Raw genomic sequence first — 22,837 nt, forward strand, 5'->3', positions numbered from 1 at the left:
TTGTCTGCTGATTGATTTTTAATTATATGAAATTAGTGATTATGATTAAATTCTTTAACATTTTTAGTGTTGACTTTTAAATTTTGGTAAAGGAATGAGTTTGGGTTGTTAATGGACCTTATAAGTTCATAAAATAACATAAAGAAAAAAGTAGGGTTTAGTGAAAGTGTTATTTAGTCTCAGAAAATAATAATAATAATAATAATAATAATAATAATAATAATAATAATTTAGCAGCAAATTACAAGTTAAAACCACTTGAAAAAAATTTTGAATAAAACGAAACAAGTCAAAATCCAAACTTTTTTTTTTAATTTAAAATATGAAATGAAATTTGAACTCATGACCTTTAAATGAGTATGAAAAGACTATACTATTTAAACTATAGCTCATAGATAAAAAACATGAAATCAAAACTTTCATTGAACATAACCAAATATGTTTATCGTATAATTAATTAGATTAATGATTATGATAAATAATACTTTTTAATTTATTTTTTTTTTGAAATTTTTAATTTATATTAAATAGACATAATTGATTTCTGTAAGGTTAAAATTTTATTTTTATTTTTTTAAGTGGTTTTAACTTTTAATTTACTGTTAAATTGTTGTTGTTGTTGTTATTATTATTATTTATTAAAATATTTTTTTTATGGTATTTCTCAATCCAACAAACTAAAATTAATCTGTTGCGGATCTGAGTTTTATTTAAAGGTCTGCCGCTGGATAATGGATTGCTGTATGCACAAGATGAGGTTCAAATTCCCTATACTTGATTAAGCGGACTAGTTATTATTATTTTTTTTGGTCTATCATCATCATCATCAACTATGCTACATCTACACAAAAATTAGCCACCAAAGTCTCAGTATAAAATAAGAGTTAATAGTCAAATCATCCATTCTTCAAATTAGTCCTCAAAAAATTTTTTTTAGTTATATTAGTCCTTAAAAGATAAAACGTAAGTCAAATTGGTCCTTCCGTTAGTTAGATGATGACATGTCACCTTAAGTGTCACGTGGCATGATGGCATGATAGGTTAATACCACATGTCACAAGATGATTGGTTGACGTGTCAGGTCAATGACACATAGCACGCAACGTGTCACTTGACATGTAAAAAAATTATTTATAATCAAAATAGTTTCTAAAAATCTAAACGTAAGTCATTTTCATCCCAAATATTTTAAAAATTAATCAAATTAGTCCTTATATAAATTTCTTTTATTTTTGTTTATAATATTAAATTTGAAGTATTTTTTACAATACTAATTTTAATATTATTTTTTAAACTTTAATAAACAAATTTTTTTACATAAAATAATAAAAATAATTAAATTATTATAAAGTTATTTTTTAATTTGTATTTTAAAATTTTATATTTTCAAATTATAATTGTTTTATAGTGAAATTTTTATATTTAAACGAATTTATCAAATTATTATTGATTATATATTTAAAAATTTAATATTTTAAATCTTACTACATAATATAGTAGTTATTTTAAAATTTAATTTTTTTAATTTTTTTAAAATTATAATTTTTATTATTGTTTAATATATATGGTAGAACTCAATAATTGATGAAATATCGATTTATGGGATCACTTTTTGAATTTTAATATTTTAATATATTTTTTTAAAATAACTACTATATTTATTTGGTGAGATCTAAAAGATTCAAATATTTAAAATAACTGCTATATTTATTTAGTGAAATCCAAAATATTAAACTAGTTGTATACTAAAAGTTTTAATATTTTGGATTTTACTAAATAAATATAGCGATTATTTTAAATGTTTTAATATTTTAGATCTCACTAAATAAATATAATAGTTATTTTAAAAAAATTATAAATTTAGAATATTAAATTTTAAATATATAATCAACAATAATTTTATAAACTCATTTAAATAAAAAAATTTTCAGTATAAAAAAATTATAATTTAAAATATAAATGACAAAATAATTTGATAATAATTTAATTATTTTTATTATTTTATGTAAATAAAAATTTGTTTATTAAGGTCTAAAAAATGATATATTAAAATTAATACTATCAAAAAATATTTTAAATTTAATATTATGAAAAAAATAAAAGAAGTTTATATAAGGACTAATTTGATTAATTTTTAAAATTTTAGGGATGAACATAACTTGAGTCTGGACTTTCAGGGACTATTTTGATTATAAATAATTTTTTTTACATGTCAAATGACACGTGACATGCTAGGTATCATTGACCTGACATGTCAACCAATCATCTTGTGACACGTGGTATTAACCTACCACGTCATTATGCCACGTGGCACTTAACGTGACACGTCATCATCTAACTAACGAAAAGACCAATCTAACTTACGTTTTATCTTTTAAGGACTAATATAACTAAAAAAAATTTGAGGATTAATTTAAAAAATTGGTGATCTCTCAGGGACAAATTTAACTATTAACTCTATAAAATAAATATTAAAATATAAAAATACATTAAAAATAAATTAAACCACATATATTTATACATAAATTCATTAATAGCTTATTTTTATATTATTATTGTTATTTTCGAGGCCTAATAACACCTCTACTAAACCTAACTCTTTTTTCTATGTTATTCTATGGACTCATACTATTAATAACCCAAACCCATTCTTTTACCAAAATTGGTGAGTCAACACCAAAAAATCCAAGAATTTAATCATGACCACTAATTTCACATAATTAAAAATCAAACAGCGGATAAATTCTACAGCAGCTGAACTTAATGCAGCAGCTACCTCATTCAATGGAATAATTTTTACACATATTGTTGTCTATCAACAACTACATCTCTTTAATACATGCTGAAAAAAATAAGTATCCATACCGTAGCACTGCCCTTTATTAAAAGGTGTTTATCTCACAATGAGAGAAATTGTGGCTGACATTTTATTATCCCTGCAAAGCTGAGTCTTAAAATTGTTCATAAATGGTATTCTAGGATGCAAGAAATAAATATTATAAAAACCATCAAACCTTTAGAACCTTTGGAATTTTTTGTATGCTAGAAGTGTTTTTTTTGAACTTTTGAGACAATCTAATTTTTTCATGTTTTTAAAAATTATAAATTTATTAAAATAATTATAAAATTATATATATTATTTAATATTTAATAATTTATTAATTAAAAATAATTGACAAATTTAGCCCGCCAATTTATCATTAAACAAGACGGAAAAAAAATTTAAAAATGTATCCCTAGACGAGACAAAGACCGGTTTGATTATTAATCCGTTTCCTATATATTTATATATTAGATTTGATAGTTAGCGTTATACTTTTTGCTACTTTGGCAATTTTGGCGTTTGTTTGAGAGAAAGTGCATCTAAAAGAGATGTTTTGATGATTTAATTCATATAGAAAAATGAGTAGAGTTTGTAATGGAAGAAAAGAAAAACAAAAAAGAAAGAATGAAAAAATGATATTAAGGTTTTTTTATTTTGTTAATTTTGTGCAATATCTTATAGGTTAGGACTTTATTGGAAAGATAAAGGCACCACATGCTTCTTTCTCTCTTCTTTTTTTTCTTCTTTATGAAGTCTAAGTTCAATATTTTAAGGGTATTTATTTATGGAAAAGTCTAGGGGCCAGCAACTTTGTTAAATTCTGGCCAGCATATAACCAGCAAAGAAAAGTGAGCCATTGGATGAAATCTCACATCAATCTCACACCATTAAAACCATCATTGATGGCTATTTGATGGCTACAAATCACAAAAATTGCTGGCCCCCTAGCATTCCTCTTTATTTATATATATTGTGCCACAATCCTAATCAGATTTTGGAGTCAATTTGAGAAAAAGAGAGTAACCACTAAAGAGAGAAAGAAGAGAAAAAACAGAATTTTCATTTTTATCTAAAGCAGTAAACTTTAAATATCAGTATCTCATTAGTTCACCGTTGGATCGGCTTGAAATTTGAACTGCGTGTTTCTATCATCTTGTTCTTCATTCTGGATGGTAGAGATGTTGATTGAAAGTCATCAGTGAGAGAAATTGGCTTCACAAGAGAGAAATTAGGTTTCCCGTTTTTACACAGAGCAGCAATCTTTGAACGGCCGTTTCTCATTTTTTCACCATTGGATCAACGTGAAATTTGAACTATAGATTCTTCACATCTTGTTCTTTATTCTGAATGGTGAAAATTTTAATTGGAGGTCTGCAGAGGGAGAAATTGACTTCGACAGTAGCTCTATTTTTTGGGTACTTTTCATCTTCTTGCTTTTCATTTATGAGCTTTGGTGCTTTGATGTTTTGGCTGGTTATATGCACATTTTTGTGCTTTGTTTGAGACTCTCTTGTACCTCATTTGATTATAGTGGAGCTATTTTATTGGTCTGGACGACCCGTGATTTTTATCTCTCACATTGAGGGGGTTTTCCACGTTAAAATCTCGGTGTGTTATTGTTATTACTTTACTTGCTATATTTGGTTGTTATAGTTTCTGCCATATTGTATTGTGAGTGCTTCCATATTGTTCTTGTATTAGATATTTGTGTTGTTTTCGCTGTTAGGCTCTTTCATACTGGCACATCAGAGCTTGTTGGTATTTTCTGGGCTTATGATTCTGTGAACAATGGAAGCTAATACTAATACTATTAGGATGATTACTCTTAATGGTCCCAATTATGATTTGTGGAAGTCAAAGATGAAAGATTTGCTTTATGTCAAGAATTTTCATCAACCAGTTTTTGGTACAAAGAAACCTAATGATAAATCTGATGACGATTGGACTTTGTTGCATAGACAAGTTTGTGGATATATTAGGCAGTGGGTTGACGATAATGTGTTGAATCATATTATTGGAGAGACACGTGCTCGAACCCTTTGGATTAATCTTGAACAGTTGTATGCTCGAAAAACTGGGAATAACAAGATGTTTTTGATCAAGCAGTTGTTAGCTTTGAAGTATACAGATGGGACATCAATGACAGATCACTTGAATAATTTCCAAAGAATGATGAATCAGTTATCTTTCATGGGTATCAAGTTTGATGAAGAGGTTCAAGAATTGTTACTTGGCTCCTTACCAGACTCGTGGGAAATTCTCGGAATGTCATTGTCCAATTCTGCTCCTGATGGTGTAATCTCTATGGATCTTGCCAAGAGCAGTGTTTTAGATAAAGAGATGAGAAGAAAGTCACAAGGTACATCGACTACACATTCAGATATTCTCGTTTCTGAGTCTAGGGGGAGAAACAAAAGTCGATATCCTAAAAGTAGAGATCAAAGCAGAAGCAAGTCTCGAGGAAAGTATAAGAATATTGAGTGTCATCATTGTGGTCAAAAGGGACATGTGAAGAAATTTTGTTGGTAGCTAAAGAAGGAGAAAGCCAAGGCAAGTAAAGAAAAGAGCACAAATAAAGATGATGGTAACAAGGAAGTCAAGGTTAATGTAACTCATGATGATTTTCTTGTTGTTGAGGAGTTTGAATATGTTAACCTTGTTGATAATAGCACTAGTTGGGTGATTGATAGTGGTGCTTCTATTCATATTACATCTAGGAGGGATTTGTTTACATCTTATACTCCTGGTGATTTTGGTGATGTGAAAATGGCTCATCAAGGTGTTACAAAATGTGCCGGTGTTGGACAGGTTTGCTTAGAAACCTCCAACGGTACCAAGTTGACTTTGAAGCGTGTGAAGCATGTTCCAAATATTCGATTAAACTTACTTTCTGTTGGTAAATTGTGTGATAAATACTTGGATAGCTCATTCTCTCATGATAGTTGGAAGTTCACCAAGGGTTCCATGGTAGTTGCTAGAGGTACTCGACATTCTACTATTTATTTAACTCAAGCAAAGATTGTGAAAGATGTTGTTAATGCTGCTGAGTTTGTTGATGAAACTGATTTATGGCACAAGAGATTATGTCATATGAGTGAGAAGAGCATGAATATGTTATCCAAGAGGAATCTTTTATCTGGTTGTAAGGTTGCTTTACAAAAGTGTAACCATTACTTTGCTGGAAAACAAAACAGGGTTTCTTTTAAGAGTCAGCCACCTTCAAGAAAGCCGGAGATACTTGACTTGGTGCATCCTAATGTATGTGGGCCGATGAAGACAAGAACACTTGGAGGGTCTATCTATTTTGTAACCTTTATTGATGATCATTCTAGGAAATTATGAGTTTACACTTTGAAGATCAAATATCAAGTTTTAAATGTGTTCAAGCAATTTCAAGCTTCTGTTGAAAGAGAAACTGGAAAGAAGTTGAAATGCATTCGTACTGACAATGGTGGTGAGTACTCAGGTCCATTTGATGCTTATTATAAAGAGCATGGTATAAGACATCATAAGACTCCTCCAAAGACTCCTCAGTTGAATGGCTTGGCTGAAAGGATGAATAGAACATTGGTTGAAATAGTTAGGTGCTTATTGTCACAATCTGGATTGGAAAATTTCTTTTGGGGTGAAGCTTTAAGCATTGTTGTTCATGTCTTGAGCCGGACACCATGTGTTCCCTTGCAATTTGAAGTGCCAGAGAAGATATGGTCAGGTAAAGATGTTTCTTATGATCATTTCAGAGTCTTTGGATGTAAAACTTTTGTTCATATTCCCAAAGATGAGAGATCTAAGCTTGATGTAAAGATTAGGCAATGTATTTTTATTGGCTATGGCATGGATGAGTTTGGTTACAAGTTTTATGATCCTGTTAGCAAGAAGGTGATTCAGAGTAGAGATGTTGTCTTTGTTGAAGACCAAACACTGAAGGATGTTGATAATGTAGAGAAGCCAATGGTTCAGCCTAGTGATGATTTTTCTGACTTGGACATTACTCTCTCTATGTCTATGGTAGAAGATGGTAGAGTTGAAGTTCAAAATAATGAGCATGATACAAGTGCAGGTAAAAATGGAACAGTTGATCCGATACTTGATGAAGTTGGTGATGATGATCAAGATGAAGAACCAGCTTTGGAAATTCCTGCAAATGCACTCAGAAGGTCTACAAGAGAGAGGAAGCCTTCGTCAAGGTATTCTCCACATGAGTTTGTTTTGTTGACTGATGGGGGAGAACCTGAATAATTTGGAGAGGCTATTGAAGATGAAAGCAAAGCTCAATGGCTTGAAGCTATGCAAGAAGAAATGAAGTCCTTACTTGAGAATGATACCTATGAGTTGGTAAAGCTACCAAAGCGTATGCGAGTTTTGAAGAACAAATGGGTATTCAGAATCAAGAATGAAGAACACAATTCTAAGCCTCGGTATAAGGCTAGATTGGTTGTTAGAGGTTTTAGCTAGAAAAAAGGTGTTGATTATGAGGAGATCTTTTCTCCTGTTGTGAGGATGTCATCCATTCGTGCTGTGCTTAGATTAGCAGCGTCTCTTGATTTGGAGATTGAGCAAATGGATGTGAAGACAGCTTTTTTTCATGGTAATTTAGATAAAGAGACTACAGGGAGCAACCGGAGGGCTTTGTTGTTAAAGGAAAAGAAGATTTTGTGTGCAAGTTTAAGAAGAGTCTTTATGGGTTGAAGCAAGCTCCAAAACAGTGGTACAAGAAGTTTGAATCTGTTATGGGGAAGCATGGTTATCGTAAGAGTTAAGACAACTTCAGATCATTGTGTATTTGTGCAAAAATTTTCTGATAATGATTTTATCATTCTTTTACTTTATGTGGATGATATTTTGATTGTGGGCAATAATGTTTTGAGGATTAATGAGTTGAAGAAACAGTTGAGCAAATTCTTTGCTATAAAGGACTTGGGTCCTGCCAAACAGATTTTGGGCATGACTATTACTCGTTATAGAGATTTCAAGAAGCTTTATTTGTCACAGGAGAAGTACATAAAGAAGGTGCTTCAAAGGTTTGGCATGAATGATGCCAAATGTGTTGCTAGTTCTTTTGCTCCTCATTTTAAGTTGAGCACCAAGCAGTGTGATGAGCGGATAATTTATACGCTTTTTGGCATTGTTTTTAGTATGTTTTTAGTAGGATCTAGTTACTTTTAGGGATGTTTTCATTAGTTTTTATGTTAAATTCACATTTCTGGACTTTACTATGAGTTTGTGTGTTTTTCTGTGATTTCAGGTATTTTCTGGCTGAAATTGAGGGACTTGAGCAGAAATCAGATTCAGAGGTTGAAGAAGGACTGCTGATGCTGTTGGATTCTGACCTCCCTGCACTCAAAGTGGATTTTCTGGAGCTACAGAACTCGAAATGGCGCGCTTCCAATTGCGTTGGAAAGTAGACATCCAGGACTTTCCAGCAATATATAATAGTCTATACTTTGGCCAAGAATAGATGACGTAAACTGGCGTTCAATGCCAGCTCTCTGCCCAAATCTGGCGTCCAGCGCCAGAAAAGGAGCCAAAACCAGAGTTGAACGCCCAAACTGGCACAAAAGCTGGCGTTCAACTCCAAGAAGGACCTCTACACGTGCAACACTCAGGCTCAGTCCAAACACACACCAAGTGGGCCCAGGATGTGGATTTATACATCAATTACTTACTCATATAAACCCTAGTAGCTAGTTTATTATAAATAGGACCTCTTACTATTGTATTAGACATCTTTGGATTACCTTATGATCCTTTGATCACGTTTTGGGGGCTGGCCATCTCGGCCATGCCTGGACCTTCACTTATGTATTTTCAACGGTAGAGTTTCTACACTCCATAGATTAAGGTGTGGAGCTCTGCTGTTCCTCAAAGATTAATGCAAAGTACTTCTGTTTTCTATTCAATTCATCTTATTTCGCTTCTAAGATATCCATTCGCACCCAAGAACGTGATGAAGGTGATGATTATGTGTGACGCTCATCATCCTTCTCCCTTATGAACGCGTGCCTGACAAACACTTCTGTTCTACATGAAATAAGCTAGGATGAATATCTCTTAGATCTCTTAACCAGAATCTTCGTGGCGTAAGCTAGAATGATGGCGGCATTCAAGAGAATCCGGAAGGTCTAAACCTTGTCTGTGGTATTCCGAGTAGGATTCGATGAATGAATGACTGTGACGAGCTCCTAACTCGCGATTGCAGGGCGTTAGTGACAGACGCAAAAGGAGGGTGAATCCTATTCCAGCATGATCGAGAACCGACAGATGAATAGCCATGCCGTGACAGGGTGCGTGAGCATATTATTCACTGAGAGGATAAGATGAAGCCATTGGCAAGGGTGATGCCTCCAGACGATTAGCCGTGCTGTGACAGGGCATTGGATCATTTTCCCGAGAGATGACCGAAAGTAGCCATTGACAGTGGTGATGTATCACATAAAGCCAGCCATGGAAAGGAGTGAGACTGATTGGATGAAGATAGCAGGAAAGCAGAGGTTCAGAGGAACGAAAAGCATCTCCATTCGCTTATCTGAAATTCCTACCAATGATTTACATAAGTATCTCTATCCCTATTCTATTATTTATTATTCGAAAACTCCATAATTATTTTATATCCGTCTGACTGAGATTTGCAAGGTGACCATAGCTTGCTTCATACCAACAACCTCCGTGGGATTCGACCCTTACTCACGTAAAGGTATTACTTGGACGACCCAGTGCACTTGCTGGTTAGTTGTATCGAAGTTGTGACAAATTATGAATGCGTAATCACGATTACGCGTACCAAGTTGCTCACGTGCTAGGAATAGTTTGAGCCTGGACATCACAATTTTGTGCACCAAGTTTTTGGCGCCGTTGCCGGGGATTGTTTGAGTTTTCGGCAAGCTTTTGGTCCGGTAACATCAGTGCCAAGTTTGATCCGGCAACAACACCAAGTTTTTGGCGCCGTTGCCGGGGATTGTTCGAGTTTGGACAACTGACGGTTCATCTTGTTGCTCAGATTAGGTAGTTTTCTTTTTATTTTATTTTCAAAAAATTTTCAAAAATATTTCTAAAATTTTCTCATCTGTTTTCGAAAATAATAAAAATGTTTTCAAAAAAATTTTTATTCAAAATTTTTAAGAATGAATTCTAGTGTTTCATGAAGCATGTTGAAGCCTGGCTGGCTGTAAAGCCATGTCTATTCCTTTGGGAATGAGTATGTCAGGCATGTCATATCTGAATTACATGCTGAAGCTTGGCTGGCCATTGGCCATGTCTAGTGTTTTGGACCGGAGCTTTCATTGAAAGCTTGGCTGGCTAGTGAGCCATGTCTAATTCCTGGACTGAAACTTTAGACTAAGAATGCAAGATTCCTGGAATTCATATTAAAAATTTTGGAATCCTTATTTTCCTTTTTCAATTAATTTTTCGAAAAATCCAAAAAAAATTAGAAAATCATAAAAAAATCAAAAATATTTTTCTGTTTCTTGTTTGAGTCTTGAGTCACATTATAAGTTTGGTGTCACTTGCATATGCATCTAGCAATTTTTCGAAAATATCATGCATTCATAGTGTTCTTCATGATCTTCAAGTTGTTCTTGGTAAGTCTTCTTGTTTGATCTTGATGATTTTTTGTTTTGTGTCTTTTCATGTTTATCATATGCATTCTTGAATTCTTAGTGCCTAAGCATTAAAGAATTCTAAGTTTGGTGTCTTGCATGTTTTCTTTGCATTAAAATTTTTTTCAAAATATGTTCTTGATGTTCATCTTGACATTTAAAGTGTTCTTGGTGTTCATCTTGACATTCATATCATTCTTGCATGCATTCATTGTTTTGATCTAAAAATTTCATGCATTGCATCTTTTTAGTGTTTTTCTCTCTCATCATAAAAATTCAAAAATAAAAAAAATATATCTTTCCCTTTTTCTCTCATCAAATTCGAAAATTTGAGTTGACTTTTTCAAAAATTTTTAAAATCAAGTTGTTTCTTATGAGTCAAATCAAATTTTCAATTTGAAAATCTTATCTTTTTCAAAAATCAAATCTTTTTCAAAAGTCTTAGTTATTTTCGAAAATAACAATAACAATTAATGTTTTGATTCAAAAATTTCAAGTTTGTTACTTGCTTGTTAAGAAAGATTCAAACTTTAAGTTCTAGAATCATATCTTGTGATTTCTTATGAATCAAGTCATTAATTGTGATTTTAAAAATCAAATCTTTTTTTCAAAAACTAATTTCTATCATAACTTTTCAAAAATATCTTCTTATCTTACCTGTTTCAAAAAGTTGGTTTCAAAATATCTTTTCTAACCTCCTAACTTCTTATCTTTTCAAAATTTGTTTCAACTAACTAACTAACTTTTTGTTTGTTTCTTATCTTTTTCAAAACCACCTAACTAACTCTCTCTCTCTCATTTTCGAAAATATCTTCCCCCTTTTTCAAAATTTCTTTTTAATTTATTAATTATTTTAATTTTTAAATTTTCGAAAATTACTAACATTTTTCAAAAATCACTAACTCCTTTTCAAAAATAATTTTCGAAAATTCCCTCCTTCTCTCTCATCTTATTTTATTTATTTATTCATCTACTAACATCTCTTCCTCACATCATCACCAAATTCGAACCCCCTCCTCTATCTGTGTTCGAATTTCTTCTTCTTTTCTTCTACTAACAATAAGGAACCTCTTTACTGTGACATAGAGGATTCCTCTTCTTTTCTTTTTCTCTCCTCTTTCTTATGAGCAGGGACAGAGAAAAAGGCATTCTTGTTGAAGCTGATCCAGAACCTGAAAGGACTCTGAAGAGAAAATTAAGAGAAGCTAAATTACAACAATCTAGAGACAACTTGATTGAAAATTTCAAACAAGTAAAGGAGATGGCAGCCGAACCCAACAACAATGCAAGGAGAATGCTTGGTGACTTTACTGCACCAAATTCCAATTTACATGGAAGAAGCATCTCCATTCCTGCCATTGGAGCAAACAACTTTGAGCTGAAACCTCAATTAGTTTCTCTGATGCAGCAGAACTGCAAGTTTCATGGACTTCCATCTGAAGATCCTTTTCAGTTCTTAACTGAATTCTTGCAGATATGTGATACTGTTAAGACTAATGGAGTAGATCCTGAAGTCTACAGGCTCATGCTTTTCCCCTTTGCTGTAAGAGACAGAGCTAGATTATGGTTGGACTCTCAACCTAAAGACAACCTGAACTCGTGGGATAAGCTGGTCACGGCTTTCTTAGCCAAGTACTTTCCTCCTCAAAAGCTGAGCAAGCTTAGAGCTGATGTTCAAATCTTCAGACAGAAAGAAGGTGAATCCCTCTATGAAGCTTGGGAAAGATACAAACAGTTGACCAAAAAGTGTCCTTCTGACATGCTTTCAGAATGGACCATCATGGATATATTCTATGATGGTCTGTCTGAGTTAGCTAAGATGTCATTGGATACTTCTGCAGGTGGATCCATTCACCTAAAGAAAATGCCTGCAGAAGCTCAAGAACTCATTGACATGGTTGCTAATAACCAGTTCATGTACACTTCTGAAAGGAATCCTGTGAGTAATGGGACGCCTATGAAGAAGGGAGTTCTTGAAGTTGATACTCTGAATGCCATATTGGCTCAGAACAAAATATTGACTCAGCAAGTCAATATGATCTCTCAGAGTCTGCATGGAATGCAAGCTGCATCCAACAGTACTCACGAGGCATCTTCTGAAGAAGAAGCCTATGATCCTGAGAACCCTGCAATAGCAGAGGTAAATTACTTAGGTGAACCTTATGGAAACACCTATAACTCAACATGGAGAAATCATCCAAATTTCTCATGGAATGATCAAAAGCCTCAACAAGGCTTTAATAATGGTGGAAGAAACAGGTTTAGCAATAGCAAGCCTTTTCCATCATCAACTCAGCAACAGACAGAGAACTCTGAACAAAATACTTCTAATTTAGCAAACTTAGTCTCTGATCTGTCCAAGGCCACTGTAAGTTTCATGAATGAAACAAGGTCTTCCATTAGAAATTTGGAAGCACAAGTGGGCCAGCTGAGTAAAAGGATCACTGAAATCCCTCCTAGTACTCTCCCAAGCAATACAGAAGAGAATCCAAAAGGAGAGTGCAAGGCCATTGACATAAGCACCATGGCCGAACCTGTGAGGAGAGGAGAGGACATGAATCCCAAGGGGGAAGACCTCCTGGGACGTCCAGTGATCAATAAGGAGCTTCCCTCTGAGGAACCAAAGGACTCTGAGGCTCATCTAGAGACCATAGAGATTCCATTGAACCTCCTTATGCCCTTCATGAGCTTTGATGAGTATTCCTCTTCTGAAGAGAATGAGGATGTTACTGAAGAGCAAACTGCCAAGTTTCTTGGTGCAATCATGAAGCTGAATGCCAAATTATTTGGCATTGATACATGGGAAGTTGAACCTCCCTTGTTCATCAATGAACTAAGTGATCTGGATCAACTGACATTGCCTCAGAAGAGACAGGATCCTGGAAAGTTCATATTACCTTGTACCATAGGCACCATGATCTTTAAAGGCTCTGTGTGACCTTGGTTCAGGGATAAACCTCATGCCCCTTTCTATAATAGAGAAACTGGGAATCTATGGGGTACAAGCTGCTAGAATCTCATTAGAGATGGCAGACAATTCAAGAAAACAGGCTTATGGACAGGTAGAGGACGTGCTAGTAAAGGTTGAGGGCCTTTACATCCCTACTGATTTCATAGTCTTGGATACTGGAAAGGAAGAGGATGAATCCATCATCCTAGGAAGACCTTTCCTGGCCACAGCAAGAGCTGTGATTGATGTTGACAGAGGTGAAATAGTCCTTCAATGGAATAAGGACTCCCTTGTGTTTAAAACTCAAGGATCTCCCTCTGCAACCATGGAGAGGAAGCAGAAAAAGCTTCTCTCAAAGCAGAGTCAACCAGAGCCCCCACAGTCAAACTCTAAGTTTGGTGTTGGGAGGCCACAACCAAACTCTAAGTTTGGTGTTAAACTCCCATATCCAAACTCTAAGTTTGGTGTTGGAGAGTTTCAACAATGCTCTGCACATCTGTGAGGCTCCATGAGAGCCCACTGTCAAGCTATTGACATTAAAAAAGCGCTTGTTGGGAGGCAACCCAATGTTTATTTTATCTAACTATATTTTTTATTAGTTATATGTCTTTGTAGGTTCATGATCATGTGGAGTCACAAAATAAATATAAAAATTGAAAACAGAATCAAAAACAGCAGAAGAAAAATCACACCCTGGAGGAGCATCTGTCTGGCGTTCAGTGCCAGAACAGAGCATGGTGCTGGCGCTGAACGCCCAAAATGGGCAGCTTCTGGGCGCTGAACGCTAGAACAGGCATGGTTCTGGTGTTCAACGCCAGAAATGGCACACAAATGGGCGCTGAACGCCCAAAATGGCCACCAACCTGGCGCTGAACGCCCAGAGTTGGGTACAAAGGCATTTTTACATGCCTAATGGGTGCAGGGATGTAAATCCTTGAACACCTCAGGATCTGTGGACCCCACAGGATCCACTCAGGATCTGTGGACCCCACAGGATCCCCACCTACCTCCACTCACTTCTTCTCACCACTCTCTTTCACACAACCCCATAAACACTCTTCCCCAAAAACCCTTCACCAATCACCTCAAACTCTCTTCCCCATCACCTCTTCACCACTCACATCCATCCACTCTTCCCCATAAACCTACCTCATAAACTCCACCTACCTTCAAAATTCAAAACCAATTTCCCACCCAAACCCACCCATATGGCCGAACCTTAACCCCCCTCCCTTCCCTATATAAAGCCCTCCATTCTTCATCAAATTCACATAACACACCCCTCTACACTCCTCTTGGCCAAAACCACATCTCCCCCTCCCTCTCCATACTTCTTCTTCTTCTTCTTCTATTCTTTTGTTTATTGCTCGAGGGCGAGCAATATTCTAAGTTTGGTGTGGTAAAAGCATAGCTTTTTTGTTTTTCCATTACCATTGATGGCATCTAAGACCGGAGAATCCTCTAGAAGAGGGAAAGGGAAAACAAAAGCTTCCACATCCGAGTCATGGGAGATGGAAAGGTTCATCTCCAAAGCCCATCAAGACCACGTCTATGATGTTGTGGCCAAAAAGAAGGTGATCCCTGAGGTCCCTTTTAAACTCAAAAGAAATGAGTATCCGGAGATCCGACATGAAATTCAAAGAAAAGGTTGGGAAGTTCTAACAAATCCCATCCAACAAGTCGGCATCCTAATGGTTCAAGAGTTCTATGATAATGCATGGATCACCAAGAACCATGATCAAAGTAAGAACCCGGATCCAAAGAACTATGTTACAATGGTTCGGGGGAAATACTTAGATTTTAGTCCGGAGAATGTGAGGTTGGCGTTTAACTTGCCCATGATGCAAGGAGATGAACGCCCCTACACTAGAAGGGTCAACTTTAATCAAAGGTTGGACCAAGTCCTTATGGACATATGTGTAGAAGGAGCTCAATGGAAGGTTGACTCCAAAGGCAAGCCGGTTCAACTAAGAAGATTGGACCTCAAGCCTGTAGCTAGAGGATGGTTGGAGTTCATTCAATGCTCAATCATTCCCACTAGCAACTGGTCTGAAATCACTATAGACCGGGCCATCATGATCCATAGCATCATGATTGGAGAAGAGGTGGAAGTTCATGAGATTATACCTCAAGAACTCTACAAGGTGGCTGACAAGTCCTCCACTATGGCAAGGTTAGCCTTTCCTCACCTCATCTGCCACCTATGCAATTCGGCTGGGATTGACATAGAGGGAGATATCCTCATTAAAGAGGACAAGCCCATCACTAAGAAAAAGATGGAGCAAGCAAGAGAGCCCAATCATGGAGCTCAAGAGGCGCAAGAAGCTCATTTCCATGAGATCCCGGAGATGCCTCAAATGCACTTTCCTCCACAAAATTATTGGGAGCAAATCAACACCTCCCTAGGAGAATGGAGTTCCAATATGGGACAACTAAGGGTGGAACATCAAGAGCACTCCATCATGCTTCATGAAATAAGAGAAGATCAAAAAGCAATGAGGGAGGAGCAACAAAGACAAGGAAGAGACATAGAAGAGCTCAAGGACATCATTGGTTCCTCAAGAAGGAAACGCCACCATCACTAAGGTGGATTCATTCCTTGTTCTTATTTCTCTGTTTTTCGTTTTCTATGTTATGTGCTTATCTATGTTTATGTCTTCATTACATGATCATTAGTAGTAGTAATTATGTCTTAAAGTTATGAATGTCCTATGAATCCATCACCTCTCTTAAATGAAAAAATGTTTTAAATCAAAAGAACAAGAAGTACATGAGTTTCGAATTTATCCTTGAACTTAGTTTAATTATATTGATGTGGTGACAATGCTTCTTGTTTTCTGAATGAATGCTTGAACAGTGCATATGTCTTTTGAAGTTGTTGTTTAAGAATGTTAAATATGTTGGCTCTTGAAAGAATGATGACTAGGAGACATGTTATTTGATAATCTGAAAAATCATAAAAATGATTCTTGAAGCAAGAAAAAGCAGCAAAGAACAAAGCTTGCAAAAAAAAAAAAAAAAATATATATATATATATATATATATATAGAAAAAAATAGAAAGAAAAAGAAAAAGCAAGCAGAAAAAGCCAATAACCCTTAAAACCAAAAGGCAAGGGCAAATAAAAAGGATCCCAAGGCTTTGAGCATCAGTGGATAGGAGGGCCTAAAGGAATAAAATCCTGGTCTAAGCGGCTAAACCAAGCTGTCCCTAACCATGTGTTTGTGGCGTGAAGGTGTCAAGTGAAAACTTGAGACTGAGCGGTTAAAGTCAAGGTCCAAAGCAGAAAAAGAGTGTGATTAAGAACCTTGGACACCTCTAATTGGGGACTTTAGCAAAGCTGAGTCACAATCTGAAAAGGTTCACCCAATTATGTGTCTGTGGCATTTATGTATCCGGTGGTAATACTGGAAAACAAAGTGCTTAGGGCCACGGCCAAGACTCATAAAGAAGCTGTGTTCAAGAATCATCATACAGAACTAGGAGAGTCAATAACACTATTTGAAATCTGAAGTTCCTATAGATGCCAATCATTCTAAACTTCAATGGATAAAGTGAGATGCCAAAACTATTCAAGAGGAAAAAAAAAAGCTATAAGTCCCGCTCATATGATTGAAGCTCTGTTTCATTGTTAGTTTGGAATTTATAGTATATTCTCTTCTTTTTATCCTATTTGATTTTCAGTTGCTTGGGGACAAGCAACAATTTAAGTTTGGTGTTGTGATGAGCGGATAATTTATACGCTTTTTGGCATTGTTTTTAGTATGTTTTTAGTAGGATCTAGTTACTTTTAGGGATGTTTTCATTAGTTTTTATGTTAAATTCACATTTCTGGACTTTACTATGAGTTTGTGTGTTTTTCTGTGATTTCAGGTATTTTCTGGCTGAAATTGAGGGACTTGAGCAGAAATCAGATTCAGAGGTTGAAGAAGGACTGCTGATGCTGTTGGATTCTGACCTCCCTGCACTCAAAGTGGATTTTCTGGAGCTACAAAACTTGAAATGGCGCGCTTCCAATTGCGTTGGAAAGTAGACATCCAGAGCTTTCCATAAATATATAATAGTTCATACTTTGGCCAAGAATAGACGACGTAAACTAGCGTTCAACGCCAGCTCTCTGCCCAAATCTGGCGTCCAGCGCCAGAAAAGGAGCCAAAACCAGAGTTGAACGCCCAAACTGGCACAAAAGCTGGCGTTCAACTCCAAGAAGAATCTCTACACGTGCAACACTCAGGCTCAGCCCAAACACACACCAAGTGGGCCCAGGAAGTGGATTTATACATCAATTACTTACTCATGTAAACCCTAGTAGCTAGTTTATTATAAATAGGACCTCTTACTATTGTATTAGACATCTTTGGATTACCTTATGATCCTTTGATCACGTTTTGGGGGCTGGCCATCTCGGCCATGCCTGGACCTTCACTTATGTATTTTCAACGGTAGAGTTTCTACACTCCATAGATTAAGGTGTGGAGCTCTGCTGTTCCTCAAAGATTAATGCAAAGTACTTCTGTTTTCTATTCAATTCATCTTATTTCGCTTCTAAGATATCCATTCGCACCCAAGAACGTGATGAAGGTGATGATTATGTGTGACGCTCATCATCCTTCTCCCTTATGAACGCGTGCCTGACAAACACTTCTGTTCTACATGAAATAAGCTAGGATGAATATCTCTTAGATCTCTTAACCAGAATCTTCGTGGCGTAAGCTAGAATGATGGCGGCATTCAAGAGAATCCGGAAGGTCTAAACCTTGTCTGTGGTATTCCGAGTAGGATTCGATGAATGAATGACTGTGACGAGCTCCTAACTCGCGATTGCAGGGCGTTAGTGACAGACGCAAAAGAAGGGTGAATCCTATTCCAGCATGATCGAGAACCGACAGATGAATAGCCGTGCCGTGACAGGGTGCGTGAGCATATTATTCACTGAGAGGATAAGATGAAGCCATTGGCAAGGGTGATGCCTCCAGACGATTAGCCGTGCCGTGACAGGGCATTGGATCATTTTCCCGAGAGATGACCGAAAGTAGCCATTGACAGTGGTGATGTATCACATAAAGCCAGCCATGGAAAGGAGTGAGACTGATTGGATGAAGATAGCAGGAAAGCAGAGGTTCAGAGGAATGAAAAGTATCTCCATTCGCTTATCTGAAATTCCTACCAATGATTTACATAAGTATCTCTATTCCTATTCTATTATTTATTATTCGAAAACTCCATAATTATTTTATATCCGCCTGACTGAGATTTGCAAGGTGACCATAGCTTGCTTCATACCAACAATCTCCGTGGGATTCGACCCTTACTCACGTAAGGTATTACTTGGACGACCCAGTGCACTTGCTGGTTAGTTGTATCGAAGTTGTGACAAATTATGAATGCGTAATCACGATTACGCGTACCAAGTTGCTCACGTGCTAGGAATAGTTTGAGCCTGGACATCACAATTTCGTGCACCACAGTGTCCAACCACTGATGAGGAGAAACAAGCAATGAATGAAATTCCTTATGCCTCAGCTGTTGGAAACTTGATGTATGCTATGGTGTGTACTAGACCAGACATTGCTCATGCGGTTAGTACTGTGAGTCGTTTTCTCTCTAATCCAGGAAAAGAACACTGGAGTGCTGTTAAATGGATTATGAGATATCTCAAAGGTACAACTAACTTGAGTTTGAGTTTTGGTGGTGAGAAACCTTTGCTAGTTGGCTTTACTGATGCAGACATGTCAGGAGATATTGATTCTCGAAAGTCTACTTCAGGTTATTTGGTCAAGTTTGCAGGGGGAGCTAATTCATGGCAGTCAAGGTTACAGAAGTGTGTTGCACTTTCTACCACAGAGGCAGAGTTTATTGCAGCAACTGAAGCATGTAAAGAGTTGTTGTGGATGAAGAAGTTTCTTATAGCACTTGGTTTCAAATAAGACCGTTATGTGTTGTTGTGTGATAGTCAAAGTGCTATTCATCTTGCCAAGAATTCTACTTTTCATGCAAGATCTAAACATATTGATGTTAGGTATCACTAGATACGGGATGTGTTAGATTCCAAGTTGTTAGAACTTGAAAAAGTTCACACTGATGACAATGGGGCTGATATGATGACAAAAGCATTGTCAAGAGATAAGTTTGAAACATGTTGTTTGATCGCCGGAATGGCGAGGGCCTCCACCTAGTCGAGAAGGGGGAGATTTGTTGGGTTTTTTGTCTCTCCTTTGTAAGGACCAAGCCCAACATTTTGAGGGTGTTTCTTTGCACCCATTGTGCCATAATCCTAATCAGATTTTGGGGTCAATTTGAGAGAAAGAGAGTAGCCACCAAAGAGAGAAAGAAGAGAGAAAACATAATTTCTGTTTTTATCCAAAGCAGTAAACTTCAAATGGCAGTTTCTCATTAGTTCACCGTTGGATCGATTTGAAACTTAAACTGCGTGTTTCTCTCATTTTGTTCTTCATTCCGGACGGTGGAGATGTTGATTGGAAGTATTTAGTGAGAAAAATTGGTTTTGCAAGAGAGAAATTAGGTTTCTCATTTCTGCACAGAGTAGAAATCTTTGAATGGCAGTTTCTAATTTTTTCACCGTTAGATTGATGTGAAATTTAAACTATAGATTCTTCACATCTTGTTCTTCATTTTGAGTGGTGGAGATTTTAATTGGAGATTTGCAGAAGGAGAAATTGGCTTCGACAATAGCTCTATTTTTTGGATACTTTTCATCTTCTTGCTTTTCATTTGTGAGCTTTGGTGCTTTGATATTTTGGCTGGTTATATGCATGTTTTTGTGCTTTGTTTGAGACTCTCTTGTACCCCATTTGATTATAGTGGAGCTATTTCATTGCTCTGGATGACCCATGGTTTTTATCTCTCACATTGAAGGGGTTTTCCACGTTAAAATCTCGGTGTGTTCTTGTTAGTGCTTTACTTTCTATATTTGGTTGTTATAGTTGCTACTATATTGTGTTGTGAGTGCTTTCATATTATTCTTGTATTAGATATTTGTGTTGTTTCTGCTGCTAGGTTCTTTCACTTCTTCCCCTTTCTCTTCCTCGTCATCCTCAAATTTATCAACATAAACGATGGTGATAGAAAGATAAGAAGAACAAAGGTAGCAGAAAATAAAAATAATGGTTAGAAAAGAACCAGAAGCCTTCAAAGGAGTAGAACTGCAGAAGAGTACTCTAACCTCATTAGTGACAATCTGACAATGAAGTTGAGTGTAATAGTAAATTCAGAATTTATATTTTTTTTAATGCTTGCCAATTATAAGAACTACTCGATTAATTTAATTATATATTTTATGGACCAATTTAAATTTGATTTTTTTCATTAACTTGATAATTGTATAATTTTTTTAGATGATTTTTATTATTAACCCTAATTTCACAATTATATATGTGGCTCATATTGACTCGGTGGTTGACTACTGCAAAACGTAAGATGTAAGTTTTTTTTTTTTAAACAAAGAGCTCAACACAGTACAGTGGAGCATTCAAACAGAAACAAAACAAGCAAACAAATTATAATAAACGTAATAACATTAAAAGAAGCTCCCTTGTCATCTCCGGCATTGTCATCAACAACTAAAGGGGTCCACACCACTCTATTCGTTGTGGCTCAACACAGTCATGTCGGTGATTTCTTCAACACCTTTGCTTTTATTCTGGAATATCCTTCTATTCCTCTCTAGCCATATGTTCCAAACCACCGCACAGAAACATCTGAATCGTTGCTCTCTCTTCTCCCTCCTCCTTGGCCCCTCCGTCCAACACAGAAAATGTTCCCTCATTGTCCCTGAAATAGACCATTGTTGGCCAACCATCGATAACCAAGCACTCCACACCTGCTAAGCAAACTCGCAGCATAGAAACAAATGGTGCACATGTTCCGCATATTTATTACATAGAACACAGACGTTATCTTCCTGGTTAAGGATCCCTAGCCGGCTTAGCCGTTCTTTTGTATTCACCCTACCTATCAGCACAAACCAAGCAAATAGCTATACTCTCGGTGGAACCAACCCTTTTCAGATGGTCTTTGTGAAATTGTAGCTTGTCACCTCCTCCGGGAGTGTCGTCTCCTGCAAAAACTGAACAAATGAGTTAGTTGAATAAACTCCTTGTCTATCATATTTTTATACTATCCTATCCTCTCTGTTAACTACTAGTTGCACAGGTCTCAATACTTTATGTAATTGACCCAATAGTTCCAACTCCCATTGAAAGAACTCTCTCCTTCATTGAAAGTTCTAAATCCGGTCAAACACATCCCAAAACCTACAATCTCCTATAACAAACTCACATTGGTTTAAAACACAGAAAAACCTCAAAAATTATAGTTAAAAGAGCGGTTTCCCACGCAAGATGTAAGTTGTAAGTAATGTTTCGTAAGTTTTTAGTAGTTTTGAAAATTATAGTTAGACTCGTGCAAGACTCAAACATCATGGGAAGTAGGAACCAATGGAGCAGAAAGTGTGAAGAGGCCCACAACCCAAAAGTCACCACCAATGTGAAACAAGATGAGCCATTGGCACTCTATTGCTTCCACAAAAGGCTTTTCAGAAACCCAAAGGTCGGAAAACAACTAAATTAGAAATATATTTTGATAAAAATTTCAAATAATATTACATTTTCAAGTCTTCTTATAAATCAACTTAAATAATAAACTTACAATAATGTTAATCATAATTAATTATTATTATTATATTAAATTAATTTAATTAATAAAAAAATTTAGATATATAACTTTATTTAAAAAATTCTACAGCGAACGCCGCGCTGCAAATTAGGAGAAGACAGAACTTCGTATCGCACTACAAGAAGGCCTGCGTTAGTTGCTATGTTTTACACTTTTACCACAAAGTACATTTGATTATGAGCAAGTGTGATGTATATATATATTTTTGAGAAAATGATGCTTCGTAAACTTTTTGTATATTTATAAATATTTTCACAAAATGTTTATTTTGAAAAAGTCAATAGGTCCCTTTCTTTTTTTATAAGTCAATGTCTTATTAGCCATTACCACGCTAGTCACGATAATATCATTTTGTTAGTTCCATTTTATGTGGCAACAAGGAGCACAATCAATCAATTATTCATTGAACTTGGACATTTTATTGATAAATTATTAGTGACCTAAATTGCTTCAAGATATTATAAATTTTTGAAAAAAATATTTAGATAATTATTTTAAAAGCTTACAAAAAAATTAGACTAAATTTGTTCTCTTTTTATTTAAAAAATATTTTAATTTTTGATAAAAAAATTACAAAAATATTCTCTTTATATAAAATTATCTAATTTTAAATATTAAAAAATTTATTATTTAAATGTATTAAATTTTATTTTTATTATATATTTTAAATGATAAAAATTTAAATGAGAACAATGTGTACAATGAAGGTTTAAAAAGTATTAGAGATATGATTATTAGTGTTACATTATCCTGTCAGGTTACGCTTTTGGG

At 35.5% G+C, this 22,837-nt stretch overlaps 1 non-coding gene across 1 annotated transcript; it reads right to left on the reverse strand.

The window, feature by feature from the left end:
- Nucleotides 1–12,079: 12,079 nt before the first annotated feature.
- LOC148572510 (small nucleolar RNA R71) lies at nucleotides 12,080–12,187 on the reverse strand. Its single transcript, XR_015907888.1, has one exon. It is a non-coding gene; the product is annotated as a small nucleolar RNA R71 (small nucleolar RNA).
- Between the last annotated feature and the right edge of the window lie 10,650 nt (nucleotides 12,188–22,837).

The sequence above is a fragment of the Arachis ipaensis genome, chromosome B3 (assembly GCF_059453495.1).
Source record: "Arachis ipaensis isolate K30076 ecotype BB chromosome B3, ASM5945349v1, whole genome shotgun sequence".
NCBI classification, from domain to species: Eukaryota; Viridiplantae; Streptophyta; class Magnoliopsida; order Fabales; family Fabaceae; genus Arachis; species Arachis ipaensis.